The sequence below is a fragment of the Giraffa tippelskirchi genome, chromosome 2, assembly GCF_054371585.1.
Source record: "Giraffa tippelskirchi isolate mGirTip1 chromosome 2, T2T-mGirTip1v1.2.pri, whole genome shotgun sequence".
Classification (NCBI taxonomy): domain Eukaryota; kingdom Metazoa; phylum Chordata; class Mammalia; order Artiodactyla; family Giraffidae; genus Giraffa; species Giraffa tippelskirchi.
Window position 1 is genome coordinate 170,884,980 of NC_137276.1, and position 16,191 is coordinate 170,901,170.

Below are 16,191 nucleotides of genomic sequence, written 5' to 3' on the forward strand. Positions count from 1 at the left end.
CATTGGTTTGATCCCTGGTTGGGGAAGTTCCATGTGCCTTGCAGCGTGGCCAAAAAAAAAAAAAAAATTTGAACTGTGGCTTGTTGACAAGGGGAAGGAGATTCCAGGCAGAGGGAGCTACACTGGGAGTACACCAGAAAGAAAAAAAAGTGCCAAGTAGCATGGAGAATGTAGCAAGTTATTCAGGCTTACTTCATTGTAACGATGTTGCCAGTGCTGGGAGGGGCAGCTGTTGATGGCAGGCCCACAGAAGGCCTTTCTGTCATGCTATGAAGCTTGATTTGTGTCTAATGGAGAAAGGGCTGTCATCCCAAGGCCTTATTCTGGGGTGTGTCATGATCAAATTTGCATTTTAATTTTTTGTAATTGAAGTATAGTTAATTTACAATGTTGTGCCAATCTCTGCTATATAACAAAGTGACTTAATTATACACACATAGACATTCTTTTTTTATATTTTTTTCCATTATAGTTTCAAATTTGCATTTTAGAAGTATCCCTCCAGTTCAAGAGTGTAGAATCTTCTGGTGAGAGATACAATGTGGAGAAGAGGGGCAGATGCTAAGAGGCTGGTGCAGGAGCTCAGAGGAGAGACGATGAGAGTCTGAACTGAGGGAGCACGTGGCAGGAGGGATGAAAAGGAGGACACCACCTGGAGAGGAGCAGAGGAGGTGAAATCTGATTTCTTCATCTTAAAGGATGAATCTTCTAGGTTCTTGTTTTAGGTGCATAGGAATGGAGAATAAAGGAGGAAGGTCAGATTTTGGAAAAAGATGGTAAGTCCAGTCCAGGACAGATTGAATTGGTGCTGCTTGTAAATGTGATCCAAGGGAAGAGAAAATTAGGAAGCAGTTCAATATGTGGGTCTAGGGCTTAAGGGAGGTCAGAGCCAGAGATGTAGCTTTTCGTCTTGATCAATAATGATGATGTAACAAGCAAGTAAAATGGTTCCTTTGTTCAGGTACTGTGACAGAGGGGCAGGCGTTTGTAATATTGAATATGTCACAAATGAAGCTGTCGTTAAAAATGTCTGGTAGATACCCCTCCCCTCCTACCTCAGTTCTCTCGTTTGTAGAGATAGGATCCCATTATCTCCCTTTTCTCTGTCAATCCCCATAGTGCCTTTTCGTTTGAAATACTGCTTCGAAATTAAATGAGACTGAACTTTGAAGAGTCTTAAATTTTAATGTGATACTTTGCATAACTCCAAGCTGCATTTTAATGTGGCTTCGCATAAGTTCTGATACCTTTGGGAGTCCTTATCAGCAATTTATTATTATCATTAGCTCTCAGAAAAAAAGTTGAGAGAAAATTATTAGGACAATCAGGATGTATTCTCTAGTCTATAGAAGGGATAAGTGTAATGACTGGGCTGCCATGGTCTTTTGTCCCCTCACTTGGCACACTCGGCCTTCTGTCTCCTGGGGGCTCTGCAGGTTTAGGCCAGAAGCAAGGTATCTGTGAGTGGCAGTGCTCGGTGACAAAGTGCTTGCAGCTCATACTTTTTTGGAGAATCTTCCACATCCTCACCTTTCTTCCTGCCATTCCCTCTTCTTTTCTTCATCTTACTTCAGTAAACTTAGGAAATCTTATTCTTGGATGTTTTCATTCTATTCGTTTGTGGTCTATACATATTTTCCTTAGTTTTCTTCTTGTCAATGTTGAGATTGATGGTAACCTGTCCCTTTACTATCCTCTTCTATTTGAATATGCATAGAAAATCAGCTCTGGTTTCCTCGAAATTATAGCTTTACTTGTTTTAAATTTTTCTTTCCCTCTCTCCTACTGTCCATTAAGATGACAAGTACTCTAGGTTCAATCACTGCTGCTTCCCCTGCCCCCATCTTCCAGATATACCTCTTAAGGCTCTGCACTGTATTGCTCTACCTCCATGACCAACCACACTTGCCTTAAATACCTCTTATACTGGGACATTCACTGTCTCATATGGCTCATTACATCTTCCACAGCTTCAGTCGTCAAAACGCTTTCTTTATATAACATGTGATATTGTGATATAGTAACCAGTGTACTTTCTCTTCCTGGTATTCCCTGCTGCCCTCTGACAGTTTTACTTTCTTTGGTTAGCAGTGGAGGGAAGAGATACGTCAGCAGGATGCAGGGAAGAGGCAAGTGTCTGGTTTTTGAATTTCAGAAATTTACAATGTCTGGGTCTGACTGCAAAACTAAATTTGGAAAAGTCAGGAGAAAAGATTTTTGTGGACAAATTGAGGAAGAGCCTTTTGGAGGAGGGCATGGCAACCCGCTGCAGTATTCTAGCCTGGAGGATCCCCATGGACAGAGAAGCCTGGAGGGCTACAGTCCATGGAGTCGCAAAGAGTCAGACATGACTGAGCAACTAAGCTCACAGGAGTTGAGAGAGCCCAGATACTGGCCTTGTGCTTGAGAGGACCTCTGGGAAGGTTTAGTGAAATCTAGAGGAAGATGGACTTTTCCTTAAGACTTCACAGCAGAACCGCAAAGATTATGTTTCTGCCCCTCGGCAAGATGGGGGCTCATGATCAAAGTTAAGTTTAGTTGCTGAAAAAAAATGTAGAGAATGAAGTTACTACATTTCTTGCCCACCTGATATGTAGACTGAGATTTGTATGTATTATCTCTGTTTTGAAGAACAGTGAGATGCAGTGGAAAATTGCGCAGGCTTAGAAACCAGTTTAATTTGGGTTTAAATCATGTAATATCTTAGTCAAGTTACTTAATCTCTCTGAGTCTATTTTTTTCATTCGTGTAACTGGAATAAAAATACCCACCTCGTGGGAGTGTTTTGATGCTTAGATGAAAGATACATACAGTCTGTAGAGTGATGTCTGGCTTAGTAATAGGCACTCAAAAATATTCTTTTCATTTAATTGTTTCTCTCAGTATTGCCTCTTATTTTGTCCTCTCAAGACTTAATAGAATATATCTAAATACTTCTTTCATCTTATGGGCATACGTATACTTGAAGATGAGTATCCTTAACAGTGCCTCACACTGTCTTGCATATTTGAGAAGCAGTGTGACGTAGTGCATTCTGGAGTCCATTGCGTGGATTTGAATCCCAGCTAGGCCTCTTACAAGCTTTGGTAAGCTACCTAACTTCTTTGGCCCTCAATTTCCTTGTTTGTAAAATGGTATAATGATAATAATACCTATCTAGAGGTGGTTGTGGATATTAAAGATGTTAATACATATGAAGACTTCCAGATGTGTGGTAGTTAATTAGGCATAGAATAAGTGCCTCTTGGTGGCAGAGACAGTGGTACATGGTTACTTAGTCCTGTTTTATTTTCCTCTTTAGAGCCAGGCCAAGGCTGCTTTTTCTTGCCTTCCTGGCAGTTAGGTTGGGACCACTTATTTCTTCTAAATAGTAGATTATAAGTAAGGTGACAGGTGTCATTTATGAGCCGAAGTACTTTGCCATATGGATTGTAGAGACCCAGGTGTTGAGTTGATGTTATCACAAGGTGATACTAGACTGGATGCCTGAGTTACCATTTAGTAGAGGACTTTTGGATCTACAGAGAATATTGTGTGAGCAAGAAGTAAACTTTGTTTAAAGCTGCTGAGAATTCAGGATTAATTTGCCTAACCATGGGGCATGATGTAGTCTATGAAGATTAATGCATTATGGCTATTATGATTATTGGCTAGTTAAATACTAAATGAAAGAAACTATCAAGAGGCCTTTTCAATGAAGGCATTAAGGAGAGAGGAGGGGATTTTATTAAGGAAACAGGGCTAAGAGAGGGACATTAATTTTTCTGTTTGAAAGAGGTTACATGAAAGTTTATGTCTGGGTGATAAAATTCTTTGCCTTTTTTTTCTTGCCCCATATCGTATAATAGAAATTTACTTATTTTAAAGGTTCTTGTATCTTGTTAAACTTCAAACAGTTGTGTTTTGAAATGGTAATCGATAATTTTATTAGTCAGTGAGTTAGCTCAGCTGGTAAAGAATCTGCCTGCAATGCAGGAGACCCCATTCGATTCCTGGGTTGGGAAGACCCTCTGGAGAAGGGATAGGCTACCCACTCCAGTAGTCATGGGCTTTGCTGGTGGCTTAGATGGTAACAAATCCACCTGCAATGTGGGGGGCCTGGGTTCGATCCCTGGGTCGGGAAGATCTCTGGAGGAGGGCATGGCAACCCACTCCAGTATTCTTGCCTGGAGAATCCCTATGGACAGAAGAGCCTGCAGGGCTACAGTCCATGGGGTTGCAAAGAGTCAGACATGACTGAGCGACTTAAGCACATTATCAGATACCATTTGATAGTACTGACATCAGCACGAAAGGAGTTGGAAAAGATAGCGCCAAAGTTAGAGCTTGTTGTTACCATTAGCCAGAGAAAAGAGTTGGGAAAATAAACTTATTTAAGAGGAGAAGATAGTGACTTCACTTTTGGACATTGAGTTTGAAAGGTATTAACATGGTAGTTGGAAGTGTGACATTCCACTTCTCTTTGAAAGCTGGGCTAAGAGTGCTTTAAATGAAGACTTTTTGTTGTTATCCTCAATAACCTCAGTTCCTGATTTTATATATGACAGAACATATCTTAGAAATTTTAGAACAAGTTTGTGGAAATATATGATTTATTATATAAACTTTGGACAAACTTTCTATGAGCACATCTTTTGTTCAGTAAGAAGTACAAATTTATCTGCTACATGTTATAATGAAAGCTACATGAAATGCGTAAAATTTTTTTTTTAAGGAAAGGTACTACTGATGAAAATAGAAAAGTAGAATGGGACTTTTAAAAATATATATTTGGCTTTGTAAACAAAATAATTTTTTTTCAGGGCAAAGTTTCTTCAATAAAAAGATTAGAGAGGAGAATTTCTTCTCTGTCAGATTTAATCTGTAGCCATCTGCTGCTGTATCTCATTATGTTCTTCTGTAATTAGAGCAATTAGGATGAGGCTTGCACTATATATTGGTCTTGGAAAGAGGGTTGATCTATTTGCAGGCTTATTTTGAGAGACTGGAGATTAATGGCCTAATCTTTTTTGTAAACTGATGGAAACTGAGAAATGTTTACTCAAAGAAGGGCAGTTTTTTCTCTTCTCTGCAGTGTTGCTTTCTTATCACTATGGTGATGAGGTATCTTGATAAATGTTTTTTAATTAGATTAACTCAAAAGATAATGGAGAAGAAAGATTCTAGAAGAGAGGAGAGGAGATGAGCTCTGTGGAGTGCTGATTGTGGTAGAAGCCTCTCCCCCAAAATTTGACACTGAACTGCTTGTTAGAAGAAAGGAATGGAGAACAGGAGGAGAATTGAAAGGAGACACATTGATTAGAGATGTACTGAAGTCTCTTTGGGGGAGCGTTACATGAATGTGGTTTGTGTGCTGAATAAGAGCAGTCAGATTAGGTGCTGTAACAAGGATGTGCTAAAGAATTGTGGGACCCCTCAAATAGGACTTCATGCCCCTCAACATACGCAGCTGGAATGAGTGTGCTTTTCCATGTCCTGGAAGGGACTGAGAGTTCTTCCTTGCTGCTCTGTTTCCCTCTTCGCTTTTTCGTCTTCATTGCAGTTACTAATACATTAGTGGTGATTCTCATTACCAACAACTGAACTGTTGCATTATTTTCCAACTGATCATTGTTAAGCCATTATCTACTGCCACTCAGCCTACCTGTGGCCACCAAATACATTTTTATGAAACATCATTTCCATCTCTCTTTTTATTCACATGCTTTCTGCATTGTCCAAAATGCCACACTTCTTATCCTGGCATTCAAGGATATGAATCCTGGCATTCATGTCTCCTGAAAGGAGACTGACCCACGTTATCATCCATAGCTCTTTTGCATGAACCCTACTACTTGAAGCTAGTTTAGTGTCTTCCTTGTCTTAAGAATGTTTCATGTTCGTGTCTGCTGCTGATTCTCTGCACGGGCTGTTTTTCTTTTCTGAAACGCTCCTTGTTTCTCCAAGTCCTAAATCCATGATCCACCTCAGTACTTAAATATCCTCAATATTTTCTACCACTATTGTCTTTTATGTTTTTATTTAATAGTCTGTACAGTGCTCAGAATAGTTGTTCATAATGTAATGGAGGCTGAAAAGTTGGTGGTGATTGAACCATCCACCTTTAAAGGAAGTGGAAGAACTTTAGAGATCGAGATGGCCCTTCTTGTTCTGAATTTCAAGTGGTTGTGGCACCAGGTCTTTGGGGACTCAGACGAGTCAGCTGAAAGAAATGAGTCGGGTCTTTATTTCATTTATTCGTTTAACCTTCTGTCAGAGCCCTGGTGGCACTGAATTCCACTATGCTCAGGCAGTTGACAGAGACGACCATTTTCTCTAGTTTTAAGGGGACTTATCCTGGATGCACTGAGTGTGTTTAGCTTCTGGGTGGGTGCCCGGGGCTGCGTGCATGGAACAGTTAATTCTAGGGGCTGTCTGTGCTCTGCTCTATTCAGATCAGAGCTTATTTATGAGTGCCAGGCCACTGCTGAGCTTGGCACATGCTGGTGGGCAGGGGAGGCCTGCTGGCTCTGCACATATGACAAGTTCTGCCCCTGCTGGGTGGGGCATATGCTGGGGTGAAAGAGCAGCAGAGGGGCAAAACACTGGGGGTGAGAGACTGGGAGTGAGCAGTAGGAGCAGAAAGAAAAGGAGATATTTAAAAAAACAGAGGGGATTGGCATCCATGTTCCAAGTGGAAGCAGCCAGGGAGAGCAGGGTTGTCTTTCTCAGTATCTTGCATCTTTATCTGGATCCTAGTATCACCTGGAGGTAACTGACTCCAACTTTTTCTTCATTTATGGTGTAATCTATGCCTTATGCCAACTCTACTTTAAAAAGATGTTGACTCTGTAATAAAGGTGTCCATATTTTAGTTCTCCAGAGTTACTGAACTCTGTATGTTAGTTATGCCAGTGAGACCCTGATCTGCATTTCTGAAACTGTTTCATTTATCCTTGAATTATACCTGCAAAGCATTAAGCTATAGCTTTTACAGTCATGGCATCTGCCCAGAGTGACCAGGATACAGCAGTTCAGTGCTATAACCATACTTTATGTTTCCAGCACATAGATTTTATTGCTTCAAAATGGCAAATTAAGAGTGATAGTGGAAAAGAACCCACCTGCCAGTGCAGGAGATGTAAGAGACGTGGGTTTGATCCCTGGGTCAGGAAGATCCCTTGGAGGAGGGTATGGCAACCCACTCTAGTATTCTTGCCTGGAGAATCCCATGGACAGAGGAGCCTGGCAGGTTACAGTCCATATGATCGCAAAGAGTTGGACTCAACTGAAGTGACTTAGCATGCAGGAATTGCACATCTGTGCAAATGCATCCATTCAACAGCTGTTTATTAAGCTAGTCTTCTCTGATATGAAAAATGTGAAGATCCTTGTCCTCACAGAACCTCCATTTTAGCAAAGAGAGACAGGCAATAAACAGTAAGAAAACTAAGGATAATATGTGCTATGTTAGGAGGTGATGTGTGCACTGGGCAACAGAGAAAGGAGAGAATGGCAAGGAAGTAATGAGCCTGACTATAAATTAATATTTTCTATTTGAATACATTTAAACCTTACATTTAAAAATATATGTAATTTGAAGAGATTGTACCTTTTCATGGATTTTTAGGACTAGGAGGAGTTGGGCATTCAGATCCTGGTTTCTGGACCCTACAGGAATAATTGGTTGTTTAGTCCTGTCCATTTGGGACTGGAAAGGACAGGAATAACCACCTCCCCTCCCAACTCAAGTCTGTGGACCAAAATTTAGTGAGAAGAGGCTCCCAAGCAGAGAAAACACTGAATTCTCCCATTCTATTCTCATGGACTTGCTCCTTAAAGGTAGAAATTCATCTTGTTCTAATATTTGTCTTTAATGTACAGCAATAATAATTTGAGTTTTAGGTATTTTTGATTAAATGCTTTTTTATTAAATAGATTTAAATATGAGTTTGGGAATACGTCTTCCTGAAATACTATTCTTCATTCTTTATATACACACTAAAATATTCAGGTGCAAAGAAGGGCTTAAAACGGTGAGTGGGAAAGCATGTGTTTCCTTTATCAACCAACTCTACTTTCAATCTCTTCTCCCCTTTTCTTATCACTTCTCTTTAGGAACTGTACTTCAGAGTCAAGATCAAACCACATGGCCTGGCATAATCCTCAGTTTTTGATGTTCTGTTTTCCATGATCACGCATTAAACCTTTTCCCTTAGGTATTTATTTTCTGTAACCAGATTTTCACTCCCCAGAGTTCGCTAATCTGACTGGAGCTAACCTAGTAATTTACATGGCCCCATCTGTATCCATGCTAAGTGTGCCTGTTATGTACTTCAGTTATTCAGTGCTTTTTGCTCTCTAACACTGTAATTGACTCTACTCCTGCTTCTTCAGGTTGTCCTCTGGGCAGAGGTTTAGTTAGAGAGGTAGCAGTCAGTACATCTTTCAGTGCCAGGGCTCACCAAGATGCGCCTCCAGGCTTTGGTGGGGTGTGCAGAGCTGGGCCAGGCTCTTTTGTATCAGCCTGTGTTTGCCTGTTCTGCTTCAGCTGCCCAGCTGCGTGTGTATGCGTGTGTGTGCATGTGTGTGTGTGTGTGTGTGTGTGTGTGGAGACAGCATGGCATTATTTTTGGTTTCTTTTTCAGGTACATTTCCACCCCCACCTCCCTGCAAATAAATAACCTATGTACCTATACCTGCAAAAGAAGAGACTGTTTAATAGAGAAATGAGAATGGAAAGGCAGATTTTAGGGTTTAAAGATTTTAAAAACTTTTTAAAAAGATCAGTTGTGCTATTTCATAAAACTTGTGTATCTATTTGAAATCTGATAGTAGTTGAAAACCATAGTAATGAATGTATTGCTGAGAAACAACTTAATGGTACTAATACTACTAATAATATAGCATTCTAGTACTAGATTTTAATCAAATGAAAATTCCCACCTCAAATCCCTTTCTGCTGGCATTTAAATTGTCACCTTGAACCATAAAAACCTATGTGAATGTGATTCAAAACCAGCATCAGAACCCTTTCACTCTAAACTGGCATCTGTTTTGATAATGCCATTATTTTCCAAATCTCAAAGGCTAGAAAAACCATGGGTTGATTTTATTTTCTTTCTTACTCAGTATCCTCTGTTTCTGTCAAACATTCCCATCAGTTTTTCCTTTTGATGTCTCTCACCTTACTTATGTACTCGACATTTCCAAAGATCCCCTGGTATAGGTCCTATTTTCCTCTCACTTGGTTTGATATGATGATGCTTGTAGTGTTGGCCAGTGCCCGCCTCCTCCTTACTGTTTCTCTTATGCTTGTCCTCTTTTCATTTGGCGATCTGTCTTACTGTTTTTAATGAAAAGGTTAAACACAGCATAGTCCATACAATAAGAGTCAAGTTCTTAACTTTTCAGTTTTAGAAGTCAAGCTAGAGGCATAAAGGGAATTGGTGAGGAAGATGCCAGATCTGCTCTTCCAGTCCTCAGAAAAGTAGAGCTTGGCGTGGTGGCACAGAGCTCCCCTGTGCCCAGGGAGGTGACCCTGAGACAGCTCTGCTAGTGTCTGTGGCTGGGATAACTTAGGAGGCAACAGGGAGATGCCTGTGTGAAGGGAGGGGTGTGAATGTGGCCAGGAGAGAGCCAGACTTGCAGAAGGGATGAGAATGATGAGGGCACGATCTGGGTAGACCTGTTGGTGGAAGAACCTCAGGTGTTTGCAGGGATCAAGGCAAGTAATGCTCTTCACCCATCCTGTCTCCAGATCCCCCAAATCTAATGTTTTGTAATACTTTCAGAATTTAGATGCAGCCTCTGAGAAAGAATAAACCAGAAATCAATTGCAGTTACTCTGAATTAACTGAAATTTAGTTTGACCATTCAGTGTAATGGTGGCCGCCAGACAGACATGCAGTTCAGTTGTACAGAAATCGACTCCAGTGTCTTGCATGCTTGAAGTGGTGCTTGGCAGTATATGTACCTGTTACTCTAGCTCTTTTCCAGTGCCACCTTCCTAATCTTGCTCTTTCCATGGAGGAGTCTACCTGGCTGTTTGCAGTACGTGGCTTGGATTTCCAGGTTCTTCATAGTCCATTTTCACCCTATCGTTTCCTGCTGTTTTCCAAATTGAACCTCTCATTTTTGCAGGCCTGTGTCTTCATTAGTCCCATATCTGCCAGAGAACTTCTTAGCTTCCCACCCAACTGCTCTGTATTTGCTTATATTTTTCCTCTTTATATTCAGACAAGGATGGTGCCTCTCCTCTCTTACGCCAGTCTAAAGCCTTTCCATTTTCAAGGTTCAGCCCAGATTGCACTACTTTTTTAAAGGTTTTTTTTTTAAATTTCAAAGTCACAACAGTTTTGGTTTTTAAAAAAATTACAGTACTGCCTAGCACTTAGTTACATAGTGCTACTTGTGTCTTGATTTTTCTTCTGCAGTCATTAGTTTTTATTTATCCAACTAGAAGATATGCTTCTTGGCAATATGGGTCGTATGCCCCCATATTTTTCTTGCATTCTCTTGAATATAATATTCTATGCACATGATGGACATAGAGTAGTTGATGGAAAATTACTCATTAATTAACAGGGTAGAAGCCATTGCTTCTGCATCATACACATTGTATATGTGAGATGAATTTTATCTGTTTTACTCTGTGTATTTCTACATATCTACCACTCTTGCAGTTAAATTAAAGAAGCAACAGTGGGTGGATGCACTGTGCATGTCTCTGACAAGTAAAACAAAACTGATTTGCTATATATTTAGAAAGCTTGATGGTGTTGTCTTTTCAAGTGTCACCTAAAAATAGGTAGCTGAATAAGTACTCTGAGTGTTTTAATGCAGTGGTATACTTTGGTACAAAGACTTTTGGAATATGGGCACCTATAGGTTTAACCTCTTTAGTTATTACTTGCTCAAAGTTATTGAAGTGTCTTAATTTTTTTTAATTATGAAAAATTAGGGCTTCCCAGGTGATGGTAGTGGTAAAGAACCCACCAGCCAATGCAGGAGACAAAAGAGACACGGGTTTGATCCCTGGGTTGGGAAGATCCCCTGGAGAAGGAAATGGCAACCACTCCAGTATTCTTGCCTGGAGAATCCCATGGACAGAGGAGCCTGGCAGGCTGCAGTCCAAGGGGTCGCAAAGAGTCGGACACGACTGACGCGACTTAGCACTATGAAAAATTACCTGACGTTAATTAGCATCCCTTATAGATACAACCTCAAAAGAATAATTTTATCATGGGTTTCAGTTCTGTGTTTCATTTGTTTGCAAGAAGCTCTGCTGCTTTCCTGCCCTGTTCTGTACTTCTTTTTTTATTCAATGTTTAGAGCCTCTTTGTTGGAGGATCATCTTCCATTAAGTTTTGGAGAGGTGGGCTCTTCCTTTCCCATATTACCTCTCTGGCTGTAATAATTCCCTGGAGGCCCAGGGCAGGCAAGACCTGGAAAAGGAAGGAAGGAGCTGAAGGCTGAGCGGCTTCAGGCACACAAGGACATGATCCCATTCCTCCTCTCACCCTCACTGACTGTGCATCTGTTTTCCCCAGGTCCACAGGAGAACACAAAACCCATTTTGCAGAAGTTGGTCAGCTGTCCCTCTTTAGGGAGGACCTATAAAACATGTATCCTTTTTCACATGTAAAAGTAGGTAGTACATCTAATATTTTTTAAAATTTCAAATGGCCCCTTACAATTTGAGTTTTGTAATACTCTGCTTTTAATGGAGTCTTATTTGAGTTTTTTTTTAATTCAGTTCAGTTCAATTCAGTCGCTCAGTCGTGTCTGACTCTTTGTGACCCCATGAATTGCAGCACGCCAGGCCTCTCTGTCCATCACCAACTCCCGGAGTCGACCCAAACCCATGTCCATTGAGTCAGTGATGCCATCCAACCGTCTCATCCTCTGTCATGCCCTTTTCCTCCTGCCCCCAATCCTACCCAGCATTAGGGTCTTTTCCAATGAGTCAACCCTTCACATGAGGTGGCCAAAGTATTGAAGTTTCAGCTTCAACATCAGACCTTCCAAAGAACACCCAGGATTGATCTCTTTTAGGATGGATTGATTGGATTTCCTTGCAGTCCAAGGGACTCTCAAGAGTCTTCTCCAACACCACAGTTCAAAAGCAACAATTCTTCCACGCTCAGCTTTCTTCACCGTCCAACTCTCACATCCATACATGACCACTGGAAAAACCATAGCCTTGACTAGACGGACTTTTGTTGGCAAAGTAATGTCTCTGCTTTTAAATATGCTATCTAGGTTGGCCATAACATAGCATCACCAACTCAATGAACATGAATTTGACCAAACTGCAGGAGATAGTGAACGACAGAGGAGTCTGGGTATTAATAATCCATGGGCTTGCAAAAGAGTCGGACATGACTTAGCAGCTGGACAGCAAACTAAAAAATGATGTGATGTGTGTGTGCACACTTATGTGCATGCACGCGTACATACACACACACACACTTTCCTACCCAGTAATGACATTGGTAATAGCCGGTCACAGTAGGGTTATTAGCAATTGTGCTCTTATTGTGAGAGTAAGGAAGAAGATGCATTAACTTTGGGAAGGATCCTTGCCCCATTCAATGATAACCACTTGCCAGGGACTAGTTAAAAAAAAACTAAATAAAATAAATAGAAAATCCTCTACAAAGAAAAGGAGTACAACTACATTTATTCACTTGCTTGCTTACACACTTATTTGACATGTTTCAATAGATGGTATTAAGGAAAAACACTTGGTACTATGAGAAAGAATGTACAGGAAAGGGGGCCTTTCTGAGAAGGGCGCTTTAAGGAAATAATGTCTCAGTTGACACTTGAAAAACTAATAAGAATCAGAGTAAAGGGTGGAAGAAGGGGCTGTTGCCTTGAAGGTTGGAAATGGCTGTGTGTGTTGGAGGACCTGAGGGCTGGACATTTGGCAAAGCTACTGAGGGGCTGAGTGGCAGGTGCTGGAATGCAGCTTCATTTAGAAATGCTTATGTTTAACTTTTAAAAGACGATTCTTAGGTTCAGGATTGACAAATAGCTGTGGAAAGTGAAATAGTTTGTTTTGGATCATCAGTTTGCCAAAACAGTAGATTCTTATACAGTCATGTCTGACTCTTAATAGAGAATGTAAAACAAGCCTAGAGGAGAGGTTGAACACAGGTCATACCGTGATCAGTAGCCTTTATAAACCTTTTACTTTAATGAGTGGAATACCTGGACATTTACTTGATATATATGTATATGTTGTTGTTCTATTGCTGAATTGTGTCCAACTCTTTGCAACTCCATGGACTGTGGCACGCCAGGCTCCCCATCCTTCACTGTCTCCCAGAGTTTGCTCAAACTCATGTCCATTGAGTTGATGATGCTATCTAACCATCTTATCCTCTGTTGCTCCCTTTTCCTTTTGTCTTCAATCTTTCCCAGCATCAGTGTCTTTTCCAGTGAGTTGGCTTTTTGCATCAGGTGGCCAGAGTACTGGAGCTTCAGCTTCAGTATCAGTCCTTCCAATGAACATTTAGGGTTGATTTCTTTTAGGATTGATTGGTTTGATCTCCTTGCTGTCCAAGGGACTCTCAAGTCTTCCCTAGCACCACAATTTGAAAGCATCAATTCTTTGGCACACAGCCTTCTTTATGGTCCAGCTCTCACATCCATACATGACTACTGGAAAAACCATAGCTTTTGACTATGCAGACCTTTGTCGGCAAAGTAATCTCTCTGCTTTATAATACGCTGTCTAGGTTGTCATAGCTTTCCTTCCAAGGAGCAGACATCTTTTAATTTCATGGCTGCAGTCACTATGTATCTGTCTCTATCTATCTATCTATCAGTCTATCTATTTATATGTATATGCTGCTGCTACTGCTAAGTCGCTTCAGTCGTGTCCGACTCTGTGCGACCCCATAGATGGCAGCCTACCAGGCATATCTGGCATTAATTCTTGAAACTCAGTTTTCTTGGCTTCCCCATATGTTTAGTAACCTTTAGAACTTGGGTTACTTCACTGAGAATATAACAATATGGTTGTGTTAGAGCCCTTCTTTCAGTACTCAGTTAACTTTAGAATGTGAGTCTTTTTTTCCCTCTCTCCTTTCCCTTCCCCAGCTTATCTGTTAGGTAAAATTACAGAAGGCAGTGGGAGCAGTTGTCTCTTCCAGACGTGGTGCTGTGTTACCAACTCCTGTGCGGACAGAGCCCCCCACATTCCAGAGATATCCTGGGCATGGAAGTGAGACGAAAGGAGAGAAAGCAGCTCTGGGCAGGCGGGTTAAGATGTGGGTGTTCACTTTATGAAAGAATAAACTGGATATAGAGATTAGGAAGCAGTAAATATTTTTTCGCTGGGCTATCTTAAATTTAAATCTATATTTGGCCCTTACTAGTATAATCCAACTGCTTTTTATTTGGGTAAATATATGCTCTTTTGATATTGGGCTTCCCTGGTGGCTCAGATGGTAAAGAATCCGCCTGCAGTGCAAGAGACTTGGGTTCGATCCCTGAGTTGGGAAGATTCCCCTGGAGAAGGAAATGGCAACTCATTCTAGTATTCTTACCTGGAGAATTACATGGACAGAAGAGCCTGGTGGGCTACAGCCGATGTGGTCTCAAACAATTGGACATGACTGAGTGACTAATACTTTCACTTTTTCATAGTCATTTGATGTACTGTCTTAGTACTACCTTTGTACTAACCTAAGTCTGGAGGTCCTTTTGTATATAACTGGAGATTTGTGATAAGAAAGTGGAAGTTGCCTACAAGAATGAGTTTGTGTAATCTTCTATAGGCCCTCATAAATAAGACAAGTTTTTATTTGTGTGGGGTGGTTTAGGAGTGATCTTATTTGGAGTTAGATTGGATTACCTGTGAAAGAGCCATATGCTCAGAGTCTTAAAAAAGAAAATCTAATAGCTTAAAAGTATAAAATGTCTTTTCTTCTTTTGGTTTGCACCTTCTCTCTTGCTTTGTTTTTCTTTCTGCAAGTAACTTGTGTATTTGCTGTTATTTGCACACTTGCCTTAAGTTAGTGTTTTCAAACCCTTTTCTCAGCCTGTGACATACTGGTAGGAAGTCCACAACCCTGACCTCCTCTGTTTCCTCTTTAGTACTGCCCATTCTTTAACCCACTCTCATCATCTATGTGTATGTTAACTGTTTATGAAATGCTGTAGTTAATACACCATCATAGATATAGCTCATTCAACTTTCTGAATTTTTTCCCACTTATTTGCTATTTTACTTACAAATCTGCAAAAAAAAGTATGCAAACCCAGAATGTAAGGATACCCAAGACCATCTTTCCCAAGGTCCCCCAATATACAGAATGCCACAGATGAGTCAAGAGGGAGTGACTGGAAGAACTCAAGAGAAGCGAGTGCCTCCTTTAGGTTTTGGCAGGGCTGGGGGTGGGGGAGCTGGTGGAGTGTTGGAGTGATTTTAGAAAACTGTGGAAGTCTGAACTAGAGAGCCTCCCAAGGATCTTTCTGGCTCTAATATTCTAAGACCTAAAAAATGTTGCCTAGTCAGGGACCACTGAAAACAAAAGGTTTCTGTGCATAGTGGAGCTCACTGTGCTCCTGACCCAGGAAACCTGGCAGTGATGCCCATCATAAGACTGTTATTAGTCAATTCAAATCAATACCAATTAGGGAGTATTAATTAAAATTACTCCCTCCCTAAGGAAAAAGACATTGATTCTTTGTCTCTATATATAGATAAAAACATTGACTCTCTTTCTATATATAAATAAATAGAAATACAGTTTTTTTCCCCAAACCAAAAGAAAAGTAATAACACTGAATATCTTTAATGTATCTAATAATAGTAATCTCATGCTTTTAGGTTGCATGACTTCTTTATAGCACCTCAGCACCATCAAACAGAGCTTTGTCTTTCATTCTTGTTTCACATAGTTCATCTGGCCCTCATTGCCCATCTCCATGGTCCCCTGTCTACTCAGGAACATAATTCTCCCCCATGGCTAATGTACTTCCTCAACCCTCTTTAGAATGATGGTGCCGCATAATCAAAACAGCTGATGTAAATGAAGAGGAGAAGTGTTATTTCTGTCCCGAGTACTTTGATTATTGTATGTTTATTACATAGTTTTTGACTTCCGAATGAATGCTAGTGATCTTTGTTGCATCCTATTTTCAGAGAGACAAACCACTGAACTACAGAATGTCAGTGGTAGAATGGACCGTGAC

The 16,191-nt window shown here is 40.6% G+C and overlaps 1 protein-coding gene across 17 annotated transcripts in view; it reads left to right on the forward strand.

Annotated features, from left to right (window-relative positions):
• The window catches only part of IGSF11 (immunoglobulin superfamily member 11), a 187,655-nt gene that overhangs the window by 102,857 nt on the left and 68,607 nt on the right, over window positions 1–16,191 (forward strand). For 3 of the 17 annotated variants that reach the window (XM_081572005.1, XM_081571996.1, XM_081572001.1), the window contains exon 2: window positions 473–671. The exons of the other annotated variants lie outside the window; for them this stretch is intronic. The gene's annotated coding sequence lies outside the window, so the exon portion shown is untranslated. The remainder of the gene's footprint in view (window positions 1–472; window positions 672–16,191) is intronic. 17 annotated transcript variants of the gene reach the window in all.